The following is a 21046-nucleotide window of genomic DNA, read 5'->3' as shown; positions in this document are numbered from 1 at the left end:
CAACATACAAAGCTTTGTTGACTAAGGTGAATAACTTATCAGAAATCTCAGCAAGCCGACTGTTACTATTGTCAGCAACGAAAATCATGATAGCTACCAACACACTGAGTAAAAAAATAAACAATAAACATTAAATCTCGCTAAACGTGTTCAGTTCACAATATGGATAGTTAGATAAATTACCAAAATTACCTGTCCCGAGCAAACTATGACTTGCAGATATTAAACACTGACAAAAAAAAAACGGACTATCAATCATAGAGAGGGACCCTTTTAATAATACTGTAATTAAACTGTTCACCAAACCTATTTTCCGTTATTACTTGAAATATATCAAAATAATTATTCCTCTTCAAATCGTACAGCAATTCGTTTTATTTACAAAAAAATGACACCCTCACATGAGAGTTGGAAGCAAACAAATATATCCAGCATTTTCCGCTTTCAATACCTAATCTTTATTAATTATTTCTGATATTCAATGCAATCCTATTTCACAAAATATATGCAACCGCAAACTTAACTTCACTCTAATAATGGAACTTTGAACTGTCAGCTTGCATGCAGAATTGAGTTGTTCACAGTGGGTCCTATTAGCTTGACCCATTCCAAGCAAAGTACAAATTTTATGGATGCTCAGAATGCTTCAGTGTTCGAGCCGAATGATATGTGTTGCTACTGCAATTATGATTCAGTCGTTGTTTGTTGAGGATGTTTTGTTTTAGGTGTGAAGGCTATTAAAATTCCGTATTTATCTTTTGACGGTGACTTCACGTCAAGTAAAGAAATTTATACTTGTTTGTGAGTGGGTTTATATTTTGGATTAAGTTGCTATTATTCTTAACATCCACTACTCATAGTTTTCAGATAAAATATTTTTGGTGGTGAAAAGCTGCTACATTCATGGCTTTGCGTAAGAATGACTTTATTTCAAGTGCGACTGTATTATTGGCTGAATATATGGTTGTATCCGTATATACCTGAGGTGAATTACTATATTTACTCGTTTTTAGTAAATGCCGCTGCATTGTTTCTAGATTAAATATAAATTTTCCATAGCTTTCAATGACACTGACTGGGTAGTAACTTGAAGTATTCGAAATAAGATGTGATATCTTCATTGACTGAGTTAAATTGTATATAATTAGGCTGTTAAGTAAAGTAACAGGGTAGCATTATTGTTTTAAGGAAAGAATAACTGGTGGTCTGCATCACGTGGAATGAAATGCTTTTTTGTCGGAATTTGCATTATGTTTGCATTATCAGTTGAACTGAAAACATACTGCAAATTCCGACAAAAAAACATTTCACTCATTCAGCTCGAACATTGAAGCATTCTGAATATCCATAAAATTTTTACTTTGTTTGGAATGGGTCAGGCTAATAGGACCCACAGTGAATAACTCAATTCTGCATGCAAGCTGACAATTTAAAGTTTGTAAAATAGAACTATGACAGACATACAGAGATAGATATTAACATACCTTCAACTTGTAAAGGTTTAAATGCCTTACGAATACATATATTCATACATGCATACATACATATACATATACTGTATGTATATATATATATATATATATATATATATATATATATATATATATATCTATATATATATTATATATATATATATATATATATATATATATATATATATATATATATATATACACACACAAAAACTGAAAAACTAGCACATATGAACGAAACGATTATTTTCTAGTTGATGATCCACCTTAATTTCCTATTCAGTGACTTGGTAAGACAGAGTAAACTCTTATATGTTTGAGTCGTTAAAAGACTTTCCCTTCCTAAATAATACTTGAAAGCAGAAGGGCGAGAATGCCACAATACATACATACATACATACAAACATGTGTGTGTATAAATATATATATAAATATATGTATGTATGTATATATGTATGTATATATATATACGTATGTATATATATAATATATAAGTATATATATATATCAAGACTGACAGACAGATATGTGTATGAGTGTGCGTGTGAGCGCGCTCGTCAATGTAGACAGAGTTCGTGATATGGATGCGAGTCATACGTGAGTCACAATTCACAATTCAACTTGGCAAAAGAACAATTACCATTTAGGTTCGAAGGAAAAAATATAAGTTAAACAGAACGGTGAGAACAACCACGACCTGAACAAAGATAAACTGACAGGTAATCCGGGATCAGTGAATGTGATCCACACCAATGACATTTATTGTTTTTCACAGAAGGCATTACATCTAAGAACACATCTGCAGAAGCTATAACTCAAGAATAATAACAATCAAACATGAGTTTACAACCACATAGACGAGCTCCCTCTAATGATGGAAAAGCTTCGCCTCACTCTCAACACCGACTGCGAGAGCGAGGAAGGGCTGGCAAGACCCCCATCTTTTGTCATGACTCTTAACTGAAATACTAGACACAAGCAAATTACATGTTGGCTGCTGGAACATCCCTCTCCACGAACTGATTATTCATGCAAGAAAGGTCGAAATAAAATGGAAAAGAAATAAAATGCAGGTAGCTCATGGGAGCAAGAACGCTGAACAGTCGGGGCTTCCTGTAAGGCGGCTTTAATGGAGAGAAATATAATGCAACATCCGTTACGACATAGCTCACGATTTTCACTTCTTACTTGTCTCTGTCATTACTGCACATTTCATATATATTACCAGACACAACAAACCATAAGAACTTTAAGGTACCCCGTTTGCTGTGCTCAAAACGTTACTTTTAAAACCGCACCACTGATGGAAAAATATTCATCCATCTTCTTACCACTTGAAGAACAACAAATATTTCAACAAGCAAGAAAAGAAAGAATGGAAAGAAATCTGCCCAAAAATTACCTTTTTTTCCAACTAAGGAAGGTGCATTCGCTGTTACAGGAGTGGTAACAAGACCTTTTCCAGATTCAACATCTCTAAAGGCCAGATTCTATCTGACCCCCCATTTTCTTGGGTCGAATTTCGGAAAACAAATGTACCGAGATGATGGATTGTGGAAAACCGAAGGCTGTCTACTTTCGCTAAAATTATTCATGATCTTCAGGTCTTAATTATAAATTTATTATTCCATAAAAAACAATACTTTTCTAATAATTCCGTTACTATCATTATCATTACGGTAAAACAACTGAATTATCAGATAGTAAAGGGGTTTACTGAATAACGATTGTTTGAATTACAGTTTCAAGGTATAATGGAATACCGCACGGAGTAGACAAGAGGAAGAGTAACGAAGTCAAGGAGAAAGCGAGAGAGAAAAAGACAAGAAACGACGAAATGTTTCAGGTGAAAGTGAGCTGGAATATAAAGACAAAATGATGCTGTTTCAATAGAAGTAAATACGGAGGGAAAGCTTAAAGAGTAATTGGGTTTTAGAATTGAAGATGCAAATCGAAAGATGATTCCGAAAGAGAATAAAATATCCTTTCGACTGGAGTATTTTGAAGGGCTGTTAAATGTGCAAACAAATGATACATCGGGCTGAAAGGGTACACACACAGTTCTGAGTATAGTTATCTAAATATGTGATGAGATGTTATGTAAATAATAGAAAGTAAAGAGCATAAAGGCAGTAACCAACAGGAATTGATGGAACTCCCACTCAGAAAGAGGGATATAACGAGTGAGCTGAGTGGTGGGCCAGGGAGAGTGAATTTTGAATGTCTGAATTTGGCCTCGTGAGAGACTAGTTTATTGGACACCCCCTCCCATCCTGTGAGAGGCGTAGCATCAGTAAAAGATACATATAGAGGACGCCCAAAAGGGTTGAGTCACAAAGTGGAACAACCCCTGTCATAAGTACTGAGCTTTAACATCGAAGTAAGTACAGTTTGAGCTAAACATATATATATAAATCACATTTACATTTATATAAAAAATAGACAAAAGAAAAGGAGTGGTGCCCTCTCCTAAAGGAACACGCGTCTGAGGTTAGTAGTAACAGTAACATAATAACACGTACATAGCAGCAGAAAGGTGTCATGATGTGGATTCTCAACGTTTTGGTAACATCCACAGCTGGCCATGCGTAAGGGAAGAACAGAGAGGAAAGAAAGAACTAAGGTGTTATATATTCTTCAATAACATAACTCGGAAGGTGCACTGATGAGTTTTGATTGGGAGTGTGAGACTGGGGACAAAAAGTTGAATATAAAAAAGTACCTGGTGTGCAAGATGTTTGAGAGTAAATTGAAAAAAAATTGTACGTGGCCTACAAAGAAAAAGCTTATGACCAACTTGACAGAGATGGATTGTCCTGAGTTCAGAAGTCATGATGTAGATCGCAATTAATAATGGATAATTAGAAGTTTTTATAACACGAGCGCATTTTGCATTACAATGTGCAGACAAAAGGATATGTTATGTCTCCTCAGCTGTTACGTGAGAATTTAAGGATACAGAATGAGGCAAAGTTATAATTGCAAGTTAATCTGATAGCACAAAGATTTTAAGCGAAATAAGAAAAAATTGAAGTTGTGTTTATTGGCGTTGGTGGAGAAAAGCTACTGTTTAGTAAAAGAGTATGTAAGAGAAACAAGTAAAAATTGCACCACAGTTTCTTCGGCGCAATCGAGTTTTCTGTACAGCGTATACCACTGTATGAAACTCTCAGCCACGGCCCATGAAACTCTCACCCGCGGCCCACGAAACTTTCAGAGACGGCCCAGTGGTGGCACGTGTTGTTGCCACCTAAAGCGGTGTTAGACGCACGATCATGGCTTCACGGCTAACTTTAACCTTAAATCAAATAAAATCTACTGAGCCTATAGGGCTGCAAATTGGTGTTTGATGATTGGAGGGTGGAAAATCAACATACCAATTTGCAGCCCTCTAGCCTCAGTCGTTTTTAAGATCTAAGGGCGAAGAGAAAAAGTGCGGACGGACAGACAAATAGCCCCTCAATAGTTTTCTTGTACAGAAGACTAAAAATGACACAAAGTCATCACATGTAAGGTAATGAATGCATATGGAGTAATAAATTACAGTTAGTGTAGATGTTGGGAAAATGGACGTAGAAGTCTAACATACATATTAAGAAGAAAAATATAACAGCATAGTAGAAAGAGACGAGATAAATTCCTGAATCCAGAATGTCGCTCAACAAAAGGTCGCAGAGCCCACATTTCTTCATGAACGCCAAGTGTGGTTGTTGAATAAATGAAAGAAAAAAGAATGGAAGCCGCCATGAATGAATTTTCAATATGGTTTATGTACAGCAAGGAGGGCTGAAAGGGCGAAAAATATTAGAATACAAGAACACTGAGATAGAAAAAAAAATATAGCTTATAGCAACAAGTACAAGAGTTGGATCAGTTTTCTGTAAAGAAGAGACACAATGGTATGGTCCAAAAAGGAAGAGAAAGAGATGTAAAAAATGTAGGCCATCTGTAAGTCAAAAGTCTTGGCAAGCAAGACATAAGAATACCTAAAAGACAGACGTGTATGGCAAGAAGCATCTGGGGGATGTATGCGAGTTCCTGGAGATGTCCTGGAAGTTTTTGGTACGAAGACTTCATCCTCGATTCAACAATGAAGAGAGAAACATAGTTACCAACGTTTTGTTTTGACAGAAGCCAACACTTTTAAAGGAAATAATTTGATGCTGAGATATTTCTTTGATTAGTTTCAGCAAACTGGCGTCCAACGATTATGGTCATCGGCATCATGTTGGTGAATCAATAACGACAACTTTTAGTTATGGCCATTCATGACTGACGCTTATTCCATGATATCTGTTGTTACTTACTTCTAATAAAATCAAAATCGTAAGAATATACATGTTTTACTCGGCTGCAGATGTCTCTTACACTGTTCTTAATACTTATTATTTATCACAGAGCTATGTGTGGAGACAATTAAAGTCGGATTTTCTTTTATTTATGTGACATACAACGCAATGGACTGACAAAAAAATGACGAAAAAATGGCAAGTAAAGGAAAATGACCTTTATTGATTTCTCTATACAGACGCCATGAAGGAAGAAAACTGAGGAGTGCGGCTTATCCTTAAGGAAAGTGAACGACCCGTGGCTTGAAAGACGATCATTAAAACCTAAAAAAAAAAATAAAAAATCCTAGGCCTGTATATAGTATGGAAACAATATCACCAAATAAACAAGTAAAAATGCGCTGAAGTTTCTTCGGCGCAATCGAGTTTTCTGTACAGCGTATAATCAAGGCCACCGAAAATAGATCCATCTTTCGGTGTCCCGGTATAATGCCGTATGAGCCGCGACCCATAAAATTTTAACCTCGGGACGGTGGTGGCCTGTTCTATACAGTTGCCAGATGCATGATTATAGCTAACTTTAACCTTAAATAAAATCCAAAGTACTGAGGGTAGAGGGCTGCAATTTGGTATCTTTAATGAATGGAGGGTGGATGATCAACATACCAATTTGCAGCGCTCGAGCCTAAGTTTGTAAGATCTGAGGGCGGACGGACAGCCAAAGCCGGCACAATAGTTTTCTGTCACAGAAAACTAAAAGGATAAAAAGTGGTTGTAATTACTCGGCAGGTATAATGTGCTTGACGCTTGGACGTTGTTCCTTCATCGCAACAGAACAGTGATGAAGCAGTATTTAAGAAAACATTCACTAAGGTTACTTGTATAATACACACAAAATATATATACAGATACATATAAATTGCATATTATATACATATATATTTTTTATATGTGTGTATATATATAAAAATACATAGCCACGTGATTAGATCTGCTTTGCATCCGTCCCATGGATCCTGATAAAATGAGTTTAGTTTCATAAGGGAGTGACCATCTTCTCATTTACTACTCAAACTATCCTCTCCCAATAACGGCAGTTCATTCCTTTGTTATCACAACTTAAGGAGTTACATTTCAAAGTAAAATGTGAATTGATGTCCAGGAACCATACAATGTAAAGCGACAAGATACAGTGCATTCGAATATTTTTTTTCTTTTATCCCTCATATATAACCCATGGATGCAAAGCAAATGGAAAAATCTTAATGATAAATGAGTTTCGTATTTCACTACATACGGTTTGGAATCTTAATTCCAACGAGTCTTGAAAAGGATGTAAACCTCAGGCAGGATACATCACTGACAAACACTAAACAATCAAAGGTACAAAAAAGATTTGACACTGTATCAGGACATATTTCCGCATAATGAATGAAACAGAAAGACATAATATACAGTTTAAAAACAATGTCAACACTTATCTAAAAGTGAGTGGTCTTTAACGTTTAGAAATCTAGCGCCTTCCCTCATCTCACCGATATTAAATTCAGTTTACGTATTTCGAACCAAATCTATGAATAAAAAAGCAAATTTCAAAAAGAACAGCAGCTCTTTTTAATGTCATTAAAACCTCTAATTAAAATACATCACCTACCATTACTTCTTCGTGAATATTATAAAAACATCAAAACCGCATTTAAGGCTAAAAGTGACCTGTGCAGTATTTTGAACATTAACAAGATTATTTGCACCACAGTTTAAACATTTACCTTTACCTGCGTCGCAAAAGGCTATCAACGGAGCAGGCGGGAAAGAACTAGGCAACTGTGCTGCCCTTTTGACTTCCAGCTGGGATTCCTGTTCAAATACTCTACACTAATGAAGACTTTTCTCAACAATGAATATCAATACAGACTGTTAAGAAGAAAGAGTGAAGAAAGAAAGAGAGAACCTGGATGATACTGAAATAAAAACAGAATAAAGTCAAGTCACAGTCAAAGGAAAAAAAGATGTAGTTAGCGTTCCAAAAAACAAGCCCAGACCATTGCACCTAATAAAATGAAGAGGTCGCGCCTTTTGACATCACATACACAAGGGCACGTTGCTTTGTTGGAGAGCTTTATCAGGACAAAGATGCAAGGGGCCTTGAGCCCTGGCTTTCTATTCCACTGCTTGCATTATTTTCATCTTTTAGTTTCTCCAAATTCAAGTAGCCTACTATATACGTCTCAAACTTGATAGCGTTCGCTATTCACACAACACTTACGCTACTACTGCCACTACTACTACTACTATTACTTGTAGTGGTACTACTACTACTACAGAATATTCATGGCTCTCTGGTCTCTTGTGACCCACTGCCAGTGACCCGAAACCCTTACTTTGGGTTGTAAACTTCGAAATTAATTTATTTACTTAATTACGCTTTCTGGCCTCTGTTAACCCAGTGCCATTTTCATCACACCATAAAGTTTGTTACAAGTTTCAATGACGCTTGGTATTTTACATGACAACCTCAACAACACGTTTATACCTCCTCTCATACGAGGGGATGGTGCCCTTATGAAGGGTGGTTTACATGAGCAAGCAACCCCCAAAACCTTGATGGTAGTTTTTTCTGGCTTTGTGAGGGAATAGAGCAGCGCCCAGTTACACAAGAAGTCTCCTCAAGTTAACCCAAAGGGTATCCAGAATTTGTCAACAATAAAACTTGAAGAGCCTTGAATCACTGGTGTTAAAAACTGAATGAACGGTAATCATATTACAGGCCAGACAACTGGGCCAACAGCAGTAGTAAGACGTGCATTTTCAGAGATAATGTAAGATAGGTCAACAACATTAAGCATATTACAATACCATCAAGGTTACAGTTCTACTTGCATATAAATCTCTCAGAGTTGGAGTGACTAACAAACCGAAGATTGCAACAAATTACCTTCAGAAATTACTGAAAGCGTAACGATTCAAAAACAGCCGGACTTTGCAAACAGTACTTTTCGTGACATTCATTTAAATAAAATAACAAAATAAAGGGCAAAAAAAAAAAATTGTTGAGCTCTGCAAGGCCTCCCGTGGCTTGGTCGGCAGCATATTGGTGGCCTCCTCTACAGAACGATGACAGTTCGAGTCTCACCTGAGAAACAAAGAAAGAAACAACCATGAAGGCATTGGAAGGTTATGTATTGTGCGTGGAACAGGAATTGCAGTTACCCTCATAAACGTCTAAGGACCGTATAAAGAGGAGAGCTGTGCGTCAAGCTCACGACCTTACCTGGAAAGAAAATTTTTAATACTGCAACAAACCTTAACAGCCTGTTACAAGAGGTAACTGGTCACAAGAAGGTCCGAAAGCAGTGAAGCAAGGGCGGACTCTTAATATCTAAAATATCTGAAAGAGCGGACTCTTGATACCTTAAATATCATAGGATAATTATTAATAGTGCAAAAGCTGGCCCAAATTCCAATGATAAAAACTCAAATATGTTTCTAAGAGCAAGCAAATGGGAAATAGTACAAGGAATGTATCTCCTGATTAATCACAATAAGCACTGACAGCCTATGGGAACACATGATATGGCAATAAAATTTTCTCTTTTTCACAAAAATGATACAGCACTATTATTTTTTTACATTTCCAGTCGCATCAAGATGATCTCAATTATACCATTTGACCCCAAAGACTTCCTTCCCAAGGTAACCTTCGTCTGACCCTACTTGACATGGCCCGCTTTCCCGAGAGGGCTTGAAAGGGAGAGGGTCATTTGCTTCCTACCTCCATGCTTTACAGTTTGGCACTCTTCTTGCACACAGCCTTCCTCCTTCTCTCTGCCTCCTTCTCTATCTCTTCGTATCTTCTACCTCTCCCTCTCCCTCTCCCTTTTTCATTTTTCTATTTCTCTCTCCCTATCTTAATCAAGTTACCCCCTCCTCTCTCTCTCTCTCTCTCTCTCTCTCTCTCTCTCTCTCTCTCTCTCTCTCTCTCTCTCTCTCTCTCTAACAGTATACGAAACACCTCTGCTGTCACCTCTAACACCTTAGGGGTAAGTGTTCAAATTTGATTAAACGCGGTTGGAAACAACCCATCATCGCACAACCCAGGGACATCCTCATCTCTCTCCCTCTCTCTCTCTTCCCCATTTACTCCAGGGGCATCCTCACCTTACCTCTCTCTCTCTCTCTCTCTCTCTCTCTCTCTCTCTCTCTCTCTCTCTCTCTCTCTCTCTCTCTCTCTTCGCCACTTATTACAGCGGCATCTGTGCGTGCGTGTGACTTCCTTACAGCGTTAGAAAAAGAATTTCCTGTAGATCAAGTAAAAGTACAAATGCAACAGTTGGCAAAGTTTTGCTTTTTTATCATTCCTATTTGTGTTTCTCTCTCTCTCTCTCTCTCTCTCTCTCTCTCTCTCTCTCTCTCTCTCTCTCTCTCTCTCCGATGTAGGTTATGTGGAGCTCAAGAGCAGGCCCCGAGAAAGGTCAACCCGCCCAAAGATCACACGATCCTGCCTTTACCAAGCGGCTGCGAGGGGCAGCTACGAAAAGGTCACTTGCCATTACAGTTATGGGTTCACGATCGCTCAGCTCTATTCTTCTTTCTTTTCTCCCTCCTCTACTTCTTCCTATTCTTAATTTTCTTCAGTTTTTTCTGCCTTCATAATGTTTTGCGGCGAACTTGATTTCCTTTCAAAGGTTTTTTCTTTACCATGAAGGCTTGCAATGAATACCAAGGTGAAGTTGCTTCAGAAAACCAATAAGGCTCATAAAGCAAACTTATGGAACATTGTAATGACTGGCGTGCCCTGAAACCGTGTACGTACAAATCCTATTCATGTCCATATACCCGAATCAAAAGAATTCATTATGACGAGCAATGAAGCACCTTTTTTCCAATCAAACACCTCACGCCTTATGGACTGCATGGGGCGCCATCCACCTCCACCCCTCGACTACCGCCTTTCTCCCCTCTGGAAGAGAGTTCCGCCGATGCAGCAGCTTTAATCAGGGAAATGCAGATCATGGGGAGATGATTGGCTTTTAAGACGGTCGAAGGTGAGGAAACAAGTCCAACCCTCTACTCCGCCTCCAACCGCCCCTGGGATGGGGGCGGTTCTGATTGAAGATGCGGCCGTTCCCTGGATCAAACATCGTAGGAGCACGATTGCAACAGGAAGGACTGAAATGCGATACCAGGACTGATGGGGATTTTTTTTTTTTCTTTTAAGGGGTAGACGTCGGGATAGGCATCCATCACGAATGGATGATTTCTGAAAGATGGATAACAGGTCGTCAAAGTGCTTTGAAAGGGATTATGCCGGCGGGTAAAAATGAAAGAGAAGACGCCTTAAAACAACATTTAAGAGGACGCTGGTGACGCGGATGGGAGATGACTAAGAAGGCGGTGGAAGGAAGAAAAGGAGATGGCCCTGCCCTGGATACACTAAAGTGCGGAGGAAGGCCAGGAGGACCTTGAGTGAGACCTGGGGTGAACTGAAAGCAGACAGGCATGCAGGAAGGCAAGCAGTCTCCTTAAAAGGCTCCGATAATCTTTTTACTATATTTTCTGGCCAGAACAACTTTTTATCAAATTGCTTTTCCATTAAAACATACCAGAATAAATTGCACCTAAGTTGCAAGCAAATAGATAGCTGAATACTTGCGTAAGTCTCCTTGAATTTCTATCGCTTGATTGTATGATTCAATATCTTCAAATATTACGACTATTAACGTTTTTGTCGTCACAAAATTAGGTCTCTCCTTGATTTAGTGATAAAAGAATGAATGACTATGGAATATTCTTCATAGGATCGAAGGGATGAATTAGAAAGTTATCTCACCCTTAATACAGGGAAGGATGAGAGAAAATAATAAGGCAAAGGCATTGCATGACACTCTTTCAAATTAACGTTCTGGTTCGTCAGTCAATCAGCCCATCAATCAAGGCCCTACCCACCATCAATGAGGTGAAGTATTACTGAAGCATAAAACTCGCATTCATTATCTGATGAGCTCAGCTAAGCCAGATAAAAGTCGAGAATTTTTTCATGATGCTTTTTCTTTTGCTTTTCCAAGAACCACAAGTCAATCACGATTATAATAATACGACACTTAATAAAGAAGAGTTGACACAAACGTTTATTAAAAGCTGCAACAAAGGTAGGAAAAGCATCACCTTTTAAACTGAGAGAGAGAGAGAGAGAATTTCTGAAATCGATCCTGGACATTCCTGCCTGGGCATTACGAGAATTACACAAAATCGCCGCGCATTCCTTCCCCGATCGCAAATACCTCACAAACAAACCACCTTTATATCCTTCCTCTCCTTTACCGTAAGAAAAGCAAAGCATATCCAGGGTCAACAACATCTATTTTTTCTTATGTACAGCAACTTTCGATTGCTATCTTACAAGGGAAAAAAATATTAACTCCCCGAAATGAGCTAATCTAAAGGTCAGGCTCCATCATGGAGGATTTTTTTTTCCAGCCACTCCCCTTGGGCCATCAGAATACCCTTCGGAGTACGTTAATGCCTACGTGGGGGAGGGACAAAGACGCAAGCCCTCCCGGTGTCTAGTTGGCACCTAGGCGTCTCTATCGTCACCTCCGCTGCTTCGCTCCAATGGGCAGCGATAAGCGATACTTGTTGGGGGAAGCGATGCCAGAGGCCCTTATCTGGGCTTTATATCTTTTCGCTTGAGCGGTTATCGCAAGCGGGATATCACAAGAGGGAAAAACAACGCGAAAGAGAAAGAGCGAGCGATTCTGAAATAAGTGAGAATGACGAGAGAGAGAGAGAGAGAGAGAGAGAGAGAGAGAGAGAGAGAGAGAGAGATAAGTTAAGTACCTTAGTTTAACCAGCCACTGAGCTGATTAACAGCTCTCCTAGGGCTGGCCCGAAGGATTAGACTTATTTTACGTGGCTAAGAACCAATTGGTTACCTAGCAACGGGACCTACAGCTTATTGTGGAACCCGAACCACATTATACCGAGAAATGAATTTCTATCACCAGAAATAAATTCCTTTAATTCTTCATTGGCTGGCCGGAGACTCGAACTCGTGCCTAGCAGAGTGCTAGCCGGCAACTCTACCGACTCATCCAACGAGGAACTGTGAGAGAGAGAGAGAGAGAGAGAGAGAGAGAGAGAGAGAGAGAGAGTCGGGCGTGCATATCTTTCCTATCTAATTGGCATCGCTAAGGAGAGAGATGACGTACAGTTAGTAATCGAACGGCTTCAAAATGCAACGCCATTTCGGGAGATTAAAGGAGAAAGAAACAGCTTCATCGCCAGAAAGAGAATCTCTGTCATTATATTGCAGATGAAAAATGCAACGCAAGCCAGTCACGGCCCAGGGGAGGGTAATTATCTCACTAATAATGACCATCAACGGCATGTGCATGATGGAAGAGTGAACAATAGCGACTGGAGTCATGTAATGCCCACATACAGAGGAATCCTTCTTTACTATCTGTTTATCTTAATGTCGGCTTTATCATCGTTAATTCTCGCGAGGAAAAAATCTCCGGATAATAATCTTATCTCATACTATACTTCGACCAGAAACAAAATCGCTGGAGATAGTAGTTAGTGGAACCCTGCAACTTCAAGATATCACAATACTATTGTCTTCATAGGCAGTCTCCGTAGACAGTGCATACTCGTACACTAGGAACCATTTTCAACATCTATTGCATCCCCTAATCATTAATCTGTGCGATGTTTAAAGTTGGGAGCTACTCTTTTGCCATTTTATGGAAAGACAGATTCATTTACTATCACCTCATCAATATCCATACACGCCCATAACATACTCGCCAACACTGAAAATACTCATATCATACACCTGAAATGAAGTAGCTAAACGAATATTCATATTAGCTAAACATACTTATAAACTAACGCAGATAAAAACCAATACTGGTATCTATTCAGTGCACTAAAACATTCAACAGCTCTAGTTTTATTAAAAGATGGTTCCAAATTTACTATTTTGGGTTCCTTTTTAAACCGAGTAAACTGATCATGAACTTGTGAAAAAAGTCATTATTCGGCTCAACAAATTCAGGAGGCTTCTCTCATTTCTTATTCTGAAAACTCCATCTAAAACTATTACAAACAAGTAAAATATGCGCCGAAGTTTCTTCGGCGCAATCGAGTTTTCTGTACAGCGTATAATGCTGCATGAAACTCTCAGCCACGGCCCATGAAAATATCAGCCGCGGCCCACGAAACTTTCAGCCACGGCCCGGTGGTGGCCTGTGTTGTTGCCACCAATAGCGGTGCCAGACGCACGACCATGGCTAACTTTAACCTTAAATCAAATAAAAACTACTGAGGCTAGAGGGCTGCAATTTGGTATATTTCAGGATCGGAGGGTGGATGATCAACATACCAATTTACAGCCCTCTAGCCTCAGTAGTTTTTAAGATCTGAGGGCGGACAGAAAACATGCGGACGGACAGAAAACTAAAACCTAAAACTATCACAAGTTCCCCTCAAACAATTTATGTGCAGGCTCAAAATATCAAAAAACACCAATAACGTCACGTCTACCAATACATAATTATAACAACCGTAACATAATACCTACAGCAAGAAAGTAAATATGGCAAATTCCATGACTAATTCCATATTCATTACAGCTTTGAGAGATGCAATTGATCATGATCACCGAATTACAGTTTTACAACATCAGACCCCTGGATCGTCAAAAGAATCCGAGTATCCTCATATTCAAAAATACACATACACACACACATACGCACATACACACACACTCAAACAAGTTATGAAGAAATGGACCCAGGTACGATTCCATCTCCAAATTAAAATAACTCTTCGCCAGGTACTTCAATCAGCCCATCTACCACGAACAGTCCTCTTAACGGTGCCTCTACGCTCAAAATCAATTCCAGATCGGTTAATCAGATGAGTGAACAGCATCGAAAAACACCTGGTAGCAATTAAGGTAACAAGCTGCAGGAAGCAATTTATTGCCTTTAAGAACAAGCTGTTTTATAGGAGAGAGAAATTCTCCCTCTCAACTAACCTTTCAGGACACACCCAAAACTAACTCTCAATTACGGCAGGGACGTTAAGTACGAGCTCGACATGATATTCAACATGGAAAACGGCCCTCCACTCGTGTCATTGTGCGACTGCTCTTTACGTCTTTGGTGTAACAATAATGCATAAATACATATATTATATATTTATATATATATATTATATATATATAATATATATATATATATATATATATATATATATATATATATATATATATATATATATATATATATTTATTTATTTGTGCGTGTGTGTAGAGAGAGAGAGAGAGAGAGAGAGAGAGAGAGAGAGAGAGAGAGAGAGAGAGAGAGAGAGAGAGCAGGAGGGAAACTGTATGCAGAAGTATGCTGAAAGAGAGAGAGAGAGAGCACGGGAACATGAAGGAAAATCGTAAGCGTATTTTTTGTCCCAATAAAAGCGTCGTAAGTCTATTCCTGCACTACAAATGCATCATAAAAGTTTCTTGTGGGAGACTTTATCTTCCTTTAAAAGGCACAAGACACTGAAAACCAATTAAAAAGAAACTCATAACATAAGACGTACCAAGGTTTCGGACACCAAACGCCACCTCCTACTTTCCCCCATCCCCCTCCGCTTTTTTAAACCACTCTGGTTTGCTTGCATGCCACCGATAGGGTCGATAATAAAATAAAATCACCACTATTGCTTTTGAAGAAAACTGTTTAGCTATTCATTCAATGAAAATGAATTCATGAAATACATAAATGGAGTGATTCTTCAAGCCACGTGTAAGGGAAAGATTGTAAAGAAAATTATCAAAACTGTGATATAAATGCAAGATGCATAAACAAAAAGTGCTTTTACTTACATAATGCATATGCACACACAAACAACATATATATATATATATATATATATATATATATATATATATATATATATATATATATATATATATATATATATATATATATATATTATGTAAGGTGCCGTCGGAAAAATTGCCCCTTGGACATTCGTTATGCGGAACGTGGGTCCAGCAATCTCATCCTAAATACACCTGTTAAACACAAGGAAGGGTAGCATCTTCCGGAACCACCGCTAACAGGTAAAGACGGCGTGTAGAGACAAATTTATATATACACTATATATACATACACACCGACATATATATATATATATATATATATACACACACACACATATATAGATATATGTATATATATACACACCCACATTATATGTACACATAATATATATAATATATCATCTAATTTATATAGATAGATAGATAAATAGATAGACGTATTTAAAGTCTGTGCACGAAAATATTTTTGTGTATAAAATCGACAAAACCATTGAGCCTTGCTTCCTACTCAGGTATGCATATTGAATGTGCACTGGTCCGACCTTCAGGACGGTACGTACTGTCCAAAGGGTTCGGACTTGCCGTCGTTCAGTGTAAGGCCATCACCACTGGTTCTCATTTATGCATGCAGAATGATGGTTTTTGAAACCGTAGATTTGCTTTCACACTATGCCCGAAAGCACCACAGAAGAAACGAAATATACATTTTCGAAAAATTCCTTTCAAAGGTCAAGCATAATGATAACCATGCACTTAGCTTGTTACTTATAATCATACTGCACCAGGTAATTTTTCACTGTAGAAAATATACAAGACCATTAAAAATGCCGCACATTAGCGTTAGCTATTAACTTAGTCTGCCGACGTAATTAACAAGCTAATTATTAACAGTAAAATTCCCTTTGTCATACCCTATTATCAATGAAATCATACAAGCAATAAGTTCATTTTTGCCCTAAATTTGTAGCAAATAACATTTTTTAAAATTTCAACAGTTAATATCCTCAGATAAGAGCGCTTCCCAATACCGCCAGAATATACAGTATTGTGTATCTGCTTTGAAAATATTCCTAGTCAAGCCTAAAGCGAAAATTGGCCCTGGACAAAATTTACTTAGAAATTAAATGAGTCAGTAGTTCTTTGGCTGTTATCATTTACAAAGCAAATGCAAAGATCCCAATATCACATCGACACTGATAATCCACTGATTAAGTAAATGAGTGCGCCATTCGCACAGCACAAAAATGTGTAAACGAATATTATGTATGCCAGTCAGTTACATTTATTTACTTGTAAATACCCTTCACGTAAACATATCACAGACACACATGCGATGACAGTCACTCCGACGAATGACCAGTCACCCAATACAAATAACAGCCACTATTGAGGGGAAGAAATACGAAAGTTACGTGAATTTCACGTTCGCTGGTCACGTTCAATCTTGAAATACTGTTGTCGGAAAAGCAAAAGGGGTACAAATGTTTCATCTGGCTACGTCTAATGATACTGAAGGAGTTGGTGTCTTCAGTTAAAAAATATATATAGGTGAAGCTGTTAACGTACACAAATATTCATCTGTTTATTGATTCCTCTTAATTTTATTTCCTATATACTTTCCTTTTTCACGCATCCCCATTCTCTTCTTCATACCTTGCCCATTTCGCTTACCGATGACGTACAGTATATGAACGTCAAAAAAAATATTACATATAGAATATGTAATCAGCTACAAAATGAAGCAAAATTGAAAAGTCTATCTTAAAAACTGTCGGGGATACTTATATGTGTGTCTCTGAACAAATAAAGTATAAACATTTCTACGCAAATCCGCAATGATGCAAATGTAAATATATATATAAATAAATAAATATATATATATATATATATATATATATATATATATATATATATATATATATATATATATATATATATATATATATATATTATATAGCGAAAACTACTGATTCCCCTTCTAATCGATCTAGCTAAAAAAATAAATTTTCAAAACATTATACTTTGTTGGTAACTTTGATGATTTAGTTAGACTGATAATGAGAATCGAGCAAGTTCTCGAAAGCTCTTGTATATTGTATATGTATATATATATATATATATATATATATATATATATATATATATATATATATATATATATATATACACACACACGCTTACATCACTGTTGACTTTCTACCAATGATGATAATAATGGATTTTATGGTAACATTCACAACAATACATAGCGCCTCATTTTAATTCTGCCGCTTGTCAGCAGCACGTGAAAGACTATGTTTTTTATCTACATCGGAATAGAAACAATCTGACTTCCTATTTCAGTTACCCAAGTAAACATATCCACATCAGGCACGTGCAGAGGGGGGGGGGGTGCTGTGGGTGCCCAAGCACATACCCGTTTGCCCCCACGCCCCGTAAGTGCCCTTTTCTCAAAATTCAAAATAATATACAGACTCTCTCCTCACTCTACAGGACGACCTAAGCGAGTGGATTCCACTAATCCAAGGGGAAAAATGAATAAAAAAAAATAATAAATAAATACAGTAAAGGAAAAGTAATAATAATCTGATGATTCAGGTGACTGTATTTTGTTCCTACGTTCTATGTTGTTACTATTTGGGAGTGTGTGCTACTTTTGGCCAAAAGTTTCTGGCAATACTGCAGCCATTCATTCACGTGTTTGCCTCAAGCCATAAGTGAGGCGGTAAGTTGTCCTGTGAATTTTCACTATTTTGCTAGTCTGCCAGATTTTATACGCATTTCTGCAAGTTATGTCATACCTACAACTTCAGTTTAAAATAGTCTTTAATGTCATATGTGAATATATGTGGTAAGCTGCCACGCTGCGTAATAAGCTATTAGTTTTCAAGCTGGCCAGTGTGTTAGCCTAGGTATTCATGTATGGAGAATTTTCGTTGCTGTTAGCCGATACTCAAACCCAAAGCGCTTCAAAACAGGGTGCAAAGATAAACATTTTTTCATTTAAAATCAATATATAGACTGCAATCTCATTTCATGTAGATACTGAATGTGGCTGTAGAATGCATACCATAATAGCACCCTTTTTCTTATACTATCTACTTTTTGCAGAACAAAAAAAAAGAGATAATATGCTCAGGTCGGATAGAAGAAGAAAAGAGCAGAAAAAAACAGCCATGAAGCAGCCAAAAACATTAGGTCTTTCTATGACTGGGTCCAACCTGGAGCAACATCTTCAACATCACACCAATCACATGAAATGGCTGATGAAGAGTAACATGTCGAGTCAGAAGTAACAAAGTCACGTGAATCGGAGGCAAGCAGTGTGCATAGTTCGGAGCAGAAAACTACCGTTGATGAGGTATAGTTGAGTGCAGCAGAAGATGTTAACCCAGATGGTCAAGTGAATGAGCAAGGGTACAGATGAGTGAAACAGAAGATGTGAATCCAGATGGTCTAGTGCATGAGAAGTTTGCTATGTTACCAGGACTACACTATCCAAATAATCCTGCTCATGTAGTTACTCATGGTTTAAGGTGTGATGAGAATTAGTCAGATTCTGTATTCTTGCTGGTTCCTGTCAGCCGGTAACTGCATACCCAAAGAACTCGGAGGGACGTTCTTTCTAAAAGCAGTGGTGGGAACCAGATTCATGGCTAGATTTTCCACCACAGACTGATTCGATGTTTTGCTTCATGTGCCGGTTGTTTTTGAATGACGGAAGGTACAAGAACAGGACAGCTTGGAAATCTGAGGGCATAAATCGCGGGAGAACTGCTCTGGAAAAGATCAAAGATCATGCAGGATCCGAGAGCCACATGATGAATATGGTTCGATGGAAGTCATTCGAAAAACAAACGTTGGATACTGCTCTCTAGACTGCTGATCGTGAAACACAAGCTGCTCAAGATAAACTGAGAAAAAACAAACAGAGACATTTTACCCAGGTTGATTTCTATAACTCTATTCCTGGCACGGCAAGGGTTGGCATTCAGGGGAGACGACGAAACTAGATCCAGTGAAAATCAAGGCAACTTCATTGCATTTTTTATGTGCTTAGCATGTATGACAGCGTAATCAACATGCATCTTGATTTCATAAAACATGAACAAGAAACAGTGAAAAGGTCCCAAGTGTCTTTGTTATCTAATATGACCCAAAATGACTTGATTTAGGTGTTGGCCATCACGGTGAGAAAGAGATCATGAAAGAAATCCATGAGAGTAAAACCTTTTCAGTTCTCATTGACGAAACAACTGATGAGCCTCGATGGCTCAGTCGGTTACAGCAGCAGCTTCGGACTTCGTAGAGGTCTGTGGCGCGGGTTCAAACCCGCAGCCGACTGATCAAAGAGGCAGACACTGCTATCCGTGTAGACATCCCGGGATTATATATGTAATCAACGGATAGGTTTGCTTAAAAAGCAAATGGATGTTACAGACTAAATACACACACAAAACAAAGCCACTACAACACCTTCTAAAAACATAACAAACATCTCACACGTCTCGAACTCTCGCCATACCCGCGCAATAACTTCTCGCTGCTGGGAAGAAAGGGCGTTGGGTAGGGTATGATACATGAAACATACGTATCGGGGTCTGAGCGATGTCAGGCAGGGCAGCCGATCGAGACCACAGGTCTACCCCAAAGCCAAATCAAAAAGTCCTTCAAAAAGAAGGCATCGTGCTTACCCCATACAAAAATGGGAATAAAAGCACGTTAAAAGAAGAAGAAGATTGACGAAACAACTGATGTATCACATACTTAGCAAATTTCATTTTGTGTGAGGTATGTGCATAATTTCAGGGTAAAGGAACGCTTTATACAAGGATGTGATGTAGAGTTTGCAACAGGTGAAGATTTGGAAGTTGCTGCATGAACCTTGTTAGAGAAGAATGATCTGAATATTGAAGATATGTGTGGACAAGCGTAAGATGGAGCAGCTAACATGAGTGGGCCATACAAGACTTCAGAAAAGGAACCCTAAAGCCTTGTATGTTCACTGTCATGCTCACTGTCTGAATCTGGTTCTGATTGAAAGTGCAAAATCGAACACTCATTTTGTAACATTCTTCAATTTGGTGGCAAAACTGTATTATTTTATGGCTAACTCTTCGAAGAGGCATGCTGTTTTTATGGAAACTCAGAGAAACTTGTACCCAAAGCAGCACCCATTTGAGCTTCAGAAGCTTTCAGACACACGATGGGCTTGCAGAGAATCAGCTCTCAGTACTTTGAGCAAAGTTATCAGAGCCTTGAAACAGTTCCTGGAAGAAGTAACACTAAAAGTTCCTCCTGATGCTTTCATTGGAGGGGTGGGTAGAGCTCTCGGCTAGCAGTCTGCTGGCCCCGCGTTCGATTCTCCGACGGGCCAATGAAGAATTAGAGGA

General features: G+C 38.3%; 1 long non-coding RNA gene across 2 annotated transcripts in view; it reads right to left on the bottom strand.

The window, feature by feature from the left end:
- The window catches only part of LOC136838853 (uncharacterized), a 334467-nt gene that overhangs the window by 78046 nt on the left and 235375 nt on the right, over positions 1-21046 (bottom strand). The window contains exon 5 of one of the 2 annotated variants that reach the window (XR_010853143.1): positions 5774-8894. The exons of the other annotated variant lie outside the window; for it this stretch is intronic. This is a non-coding gene — a long non-coding RNA (uncharacterized lncRNA). Of the gene's footprint in view, positions 1-5773; positions 8895-21046 lie in introns of those variants that run through there. 2 annotated transcript variants of the gene reach the window in all.

Source organism: Macrobrachium rosenbergii, chromosome 5, assembly GCF_040412425.1.
Source record: "Macrobrachium rosenbergii isolate ZJJX-2024 chromosome 5, ASM4041242v1, whole genome shotgun sequence".
In the NCBI taxonomy this organism is placed as follows: domain Eukaryota; kingdom Metazoa; phylum Arthropoda; class Malacostraca; order Decapoda; family Palaemonidae; genus Macrobrachium; species Macrobrachium rosenbergii.
The sequence above is the reverse complement of the archived record's forward strand: the minus strand, read 5'-3'. Positions and strand labels throughout refer to the sequence as shown.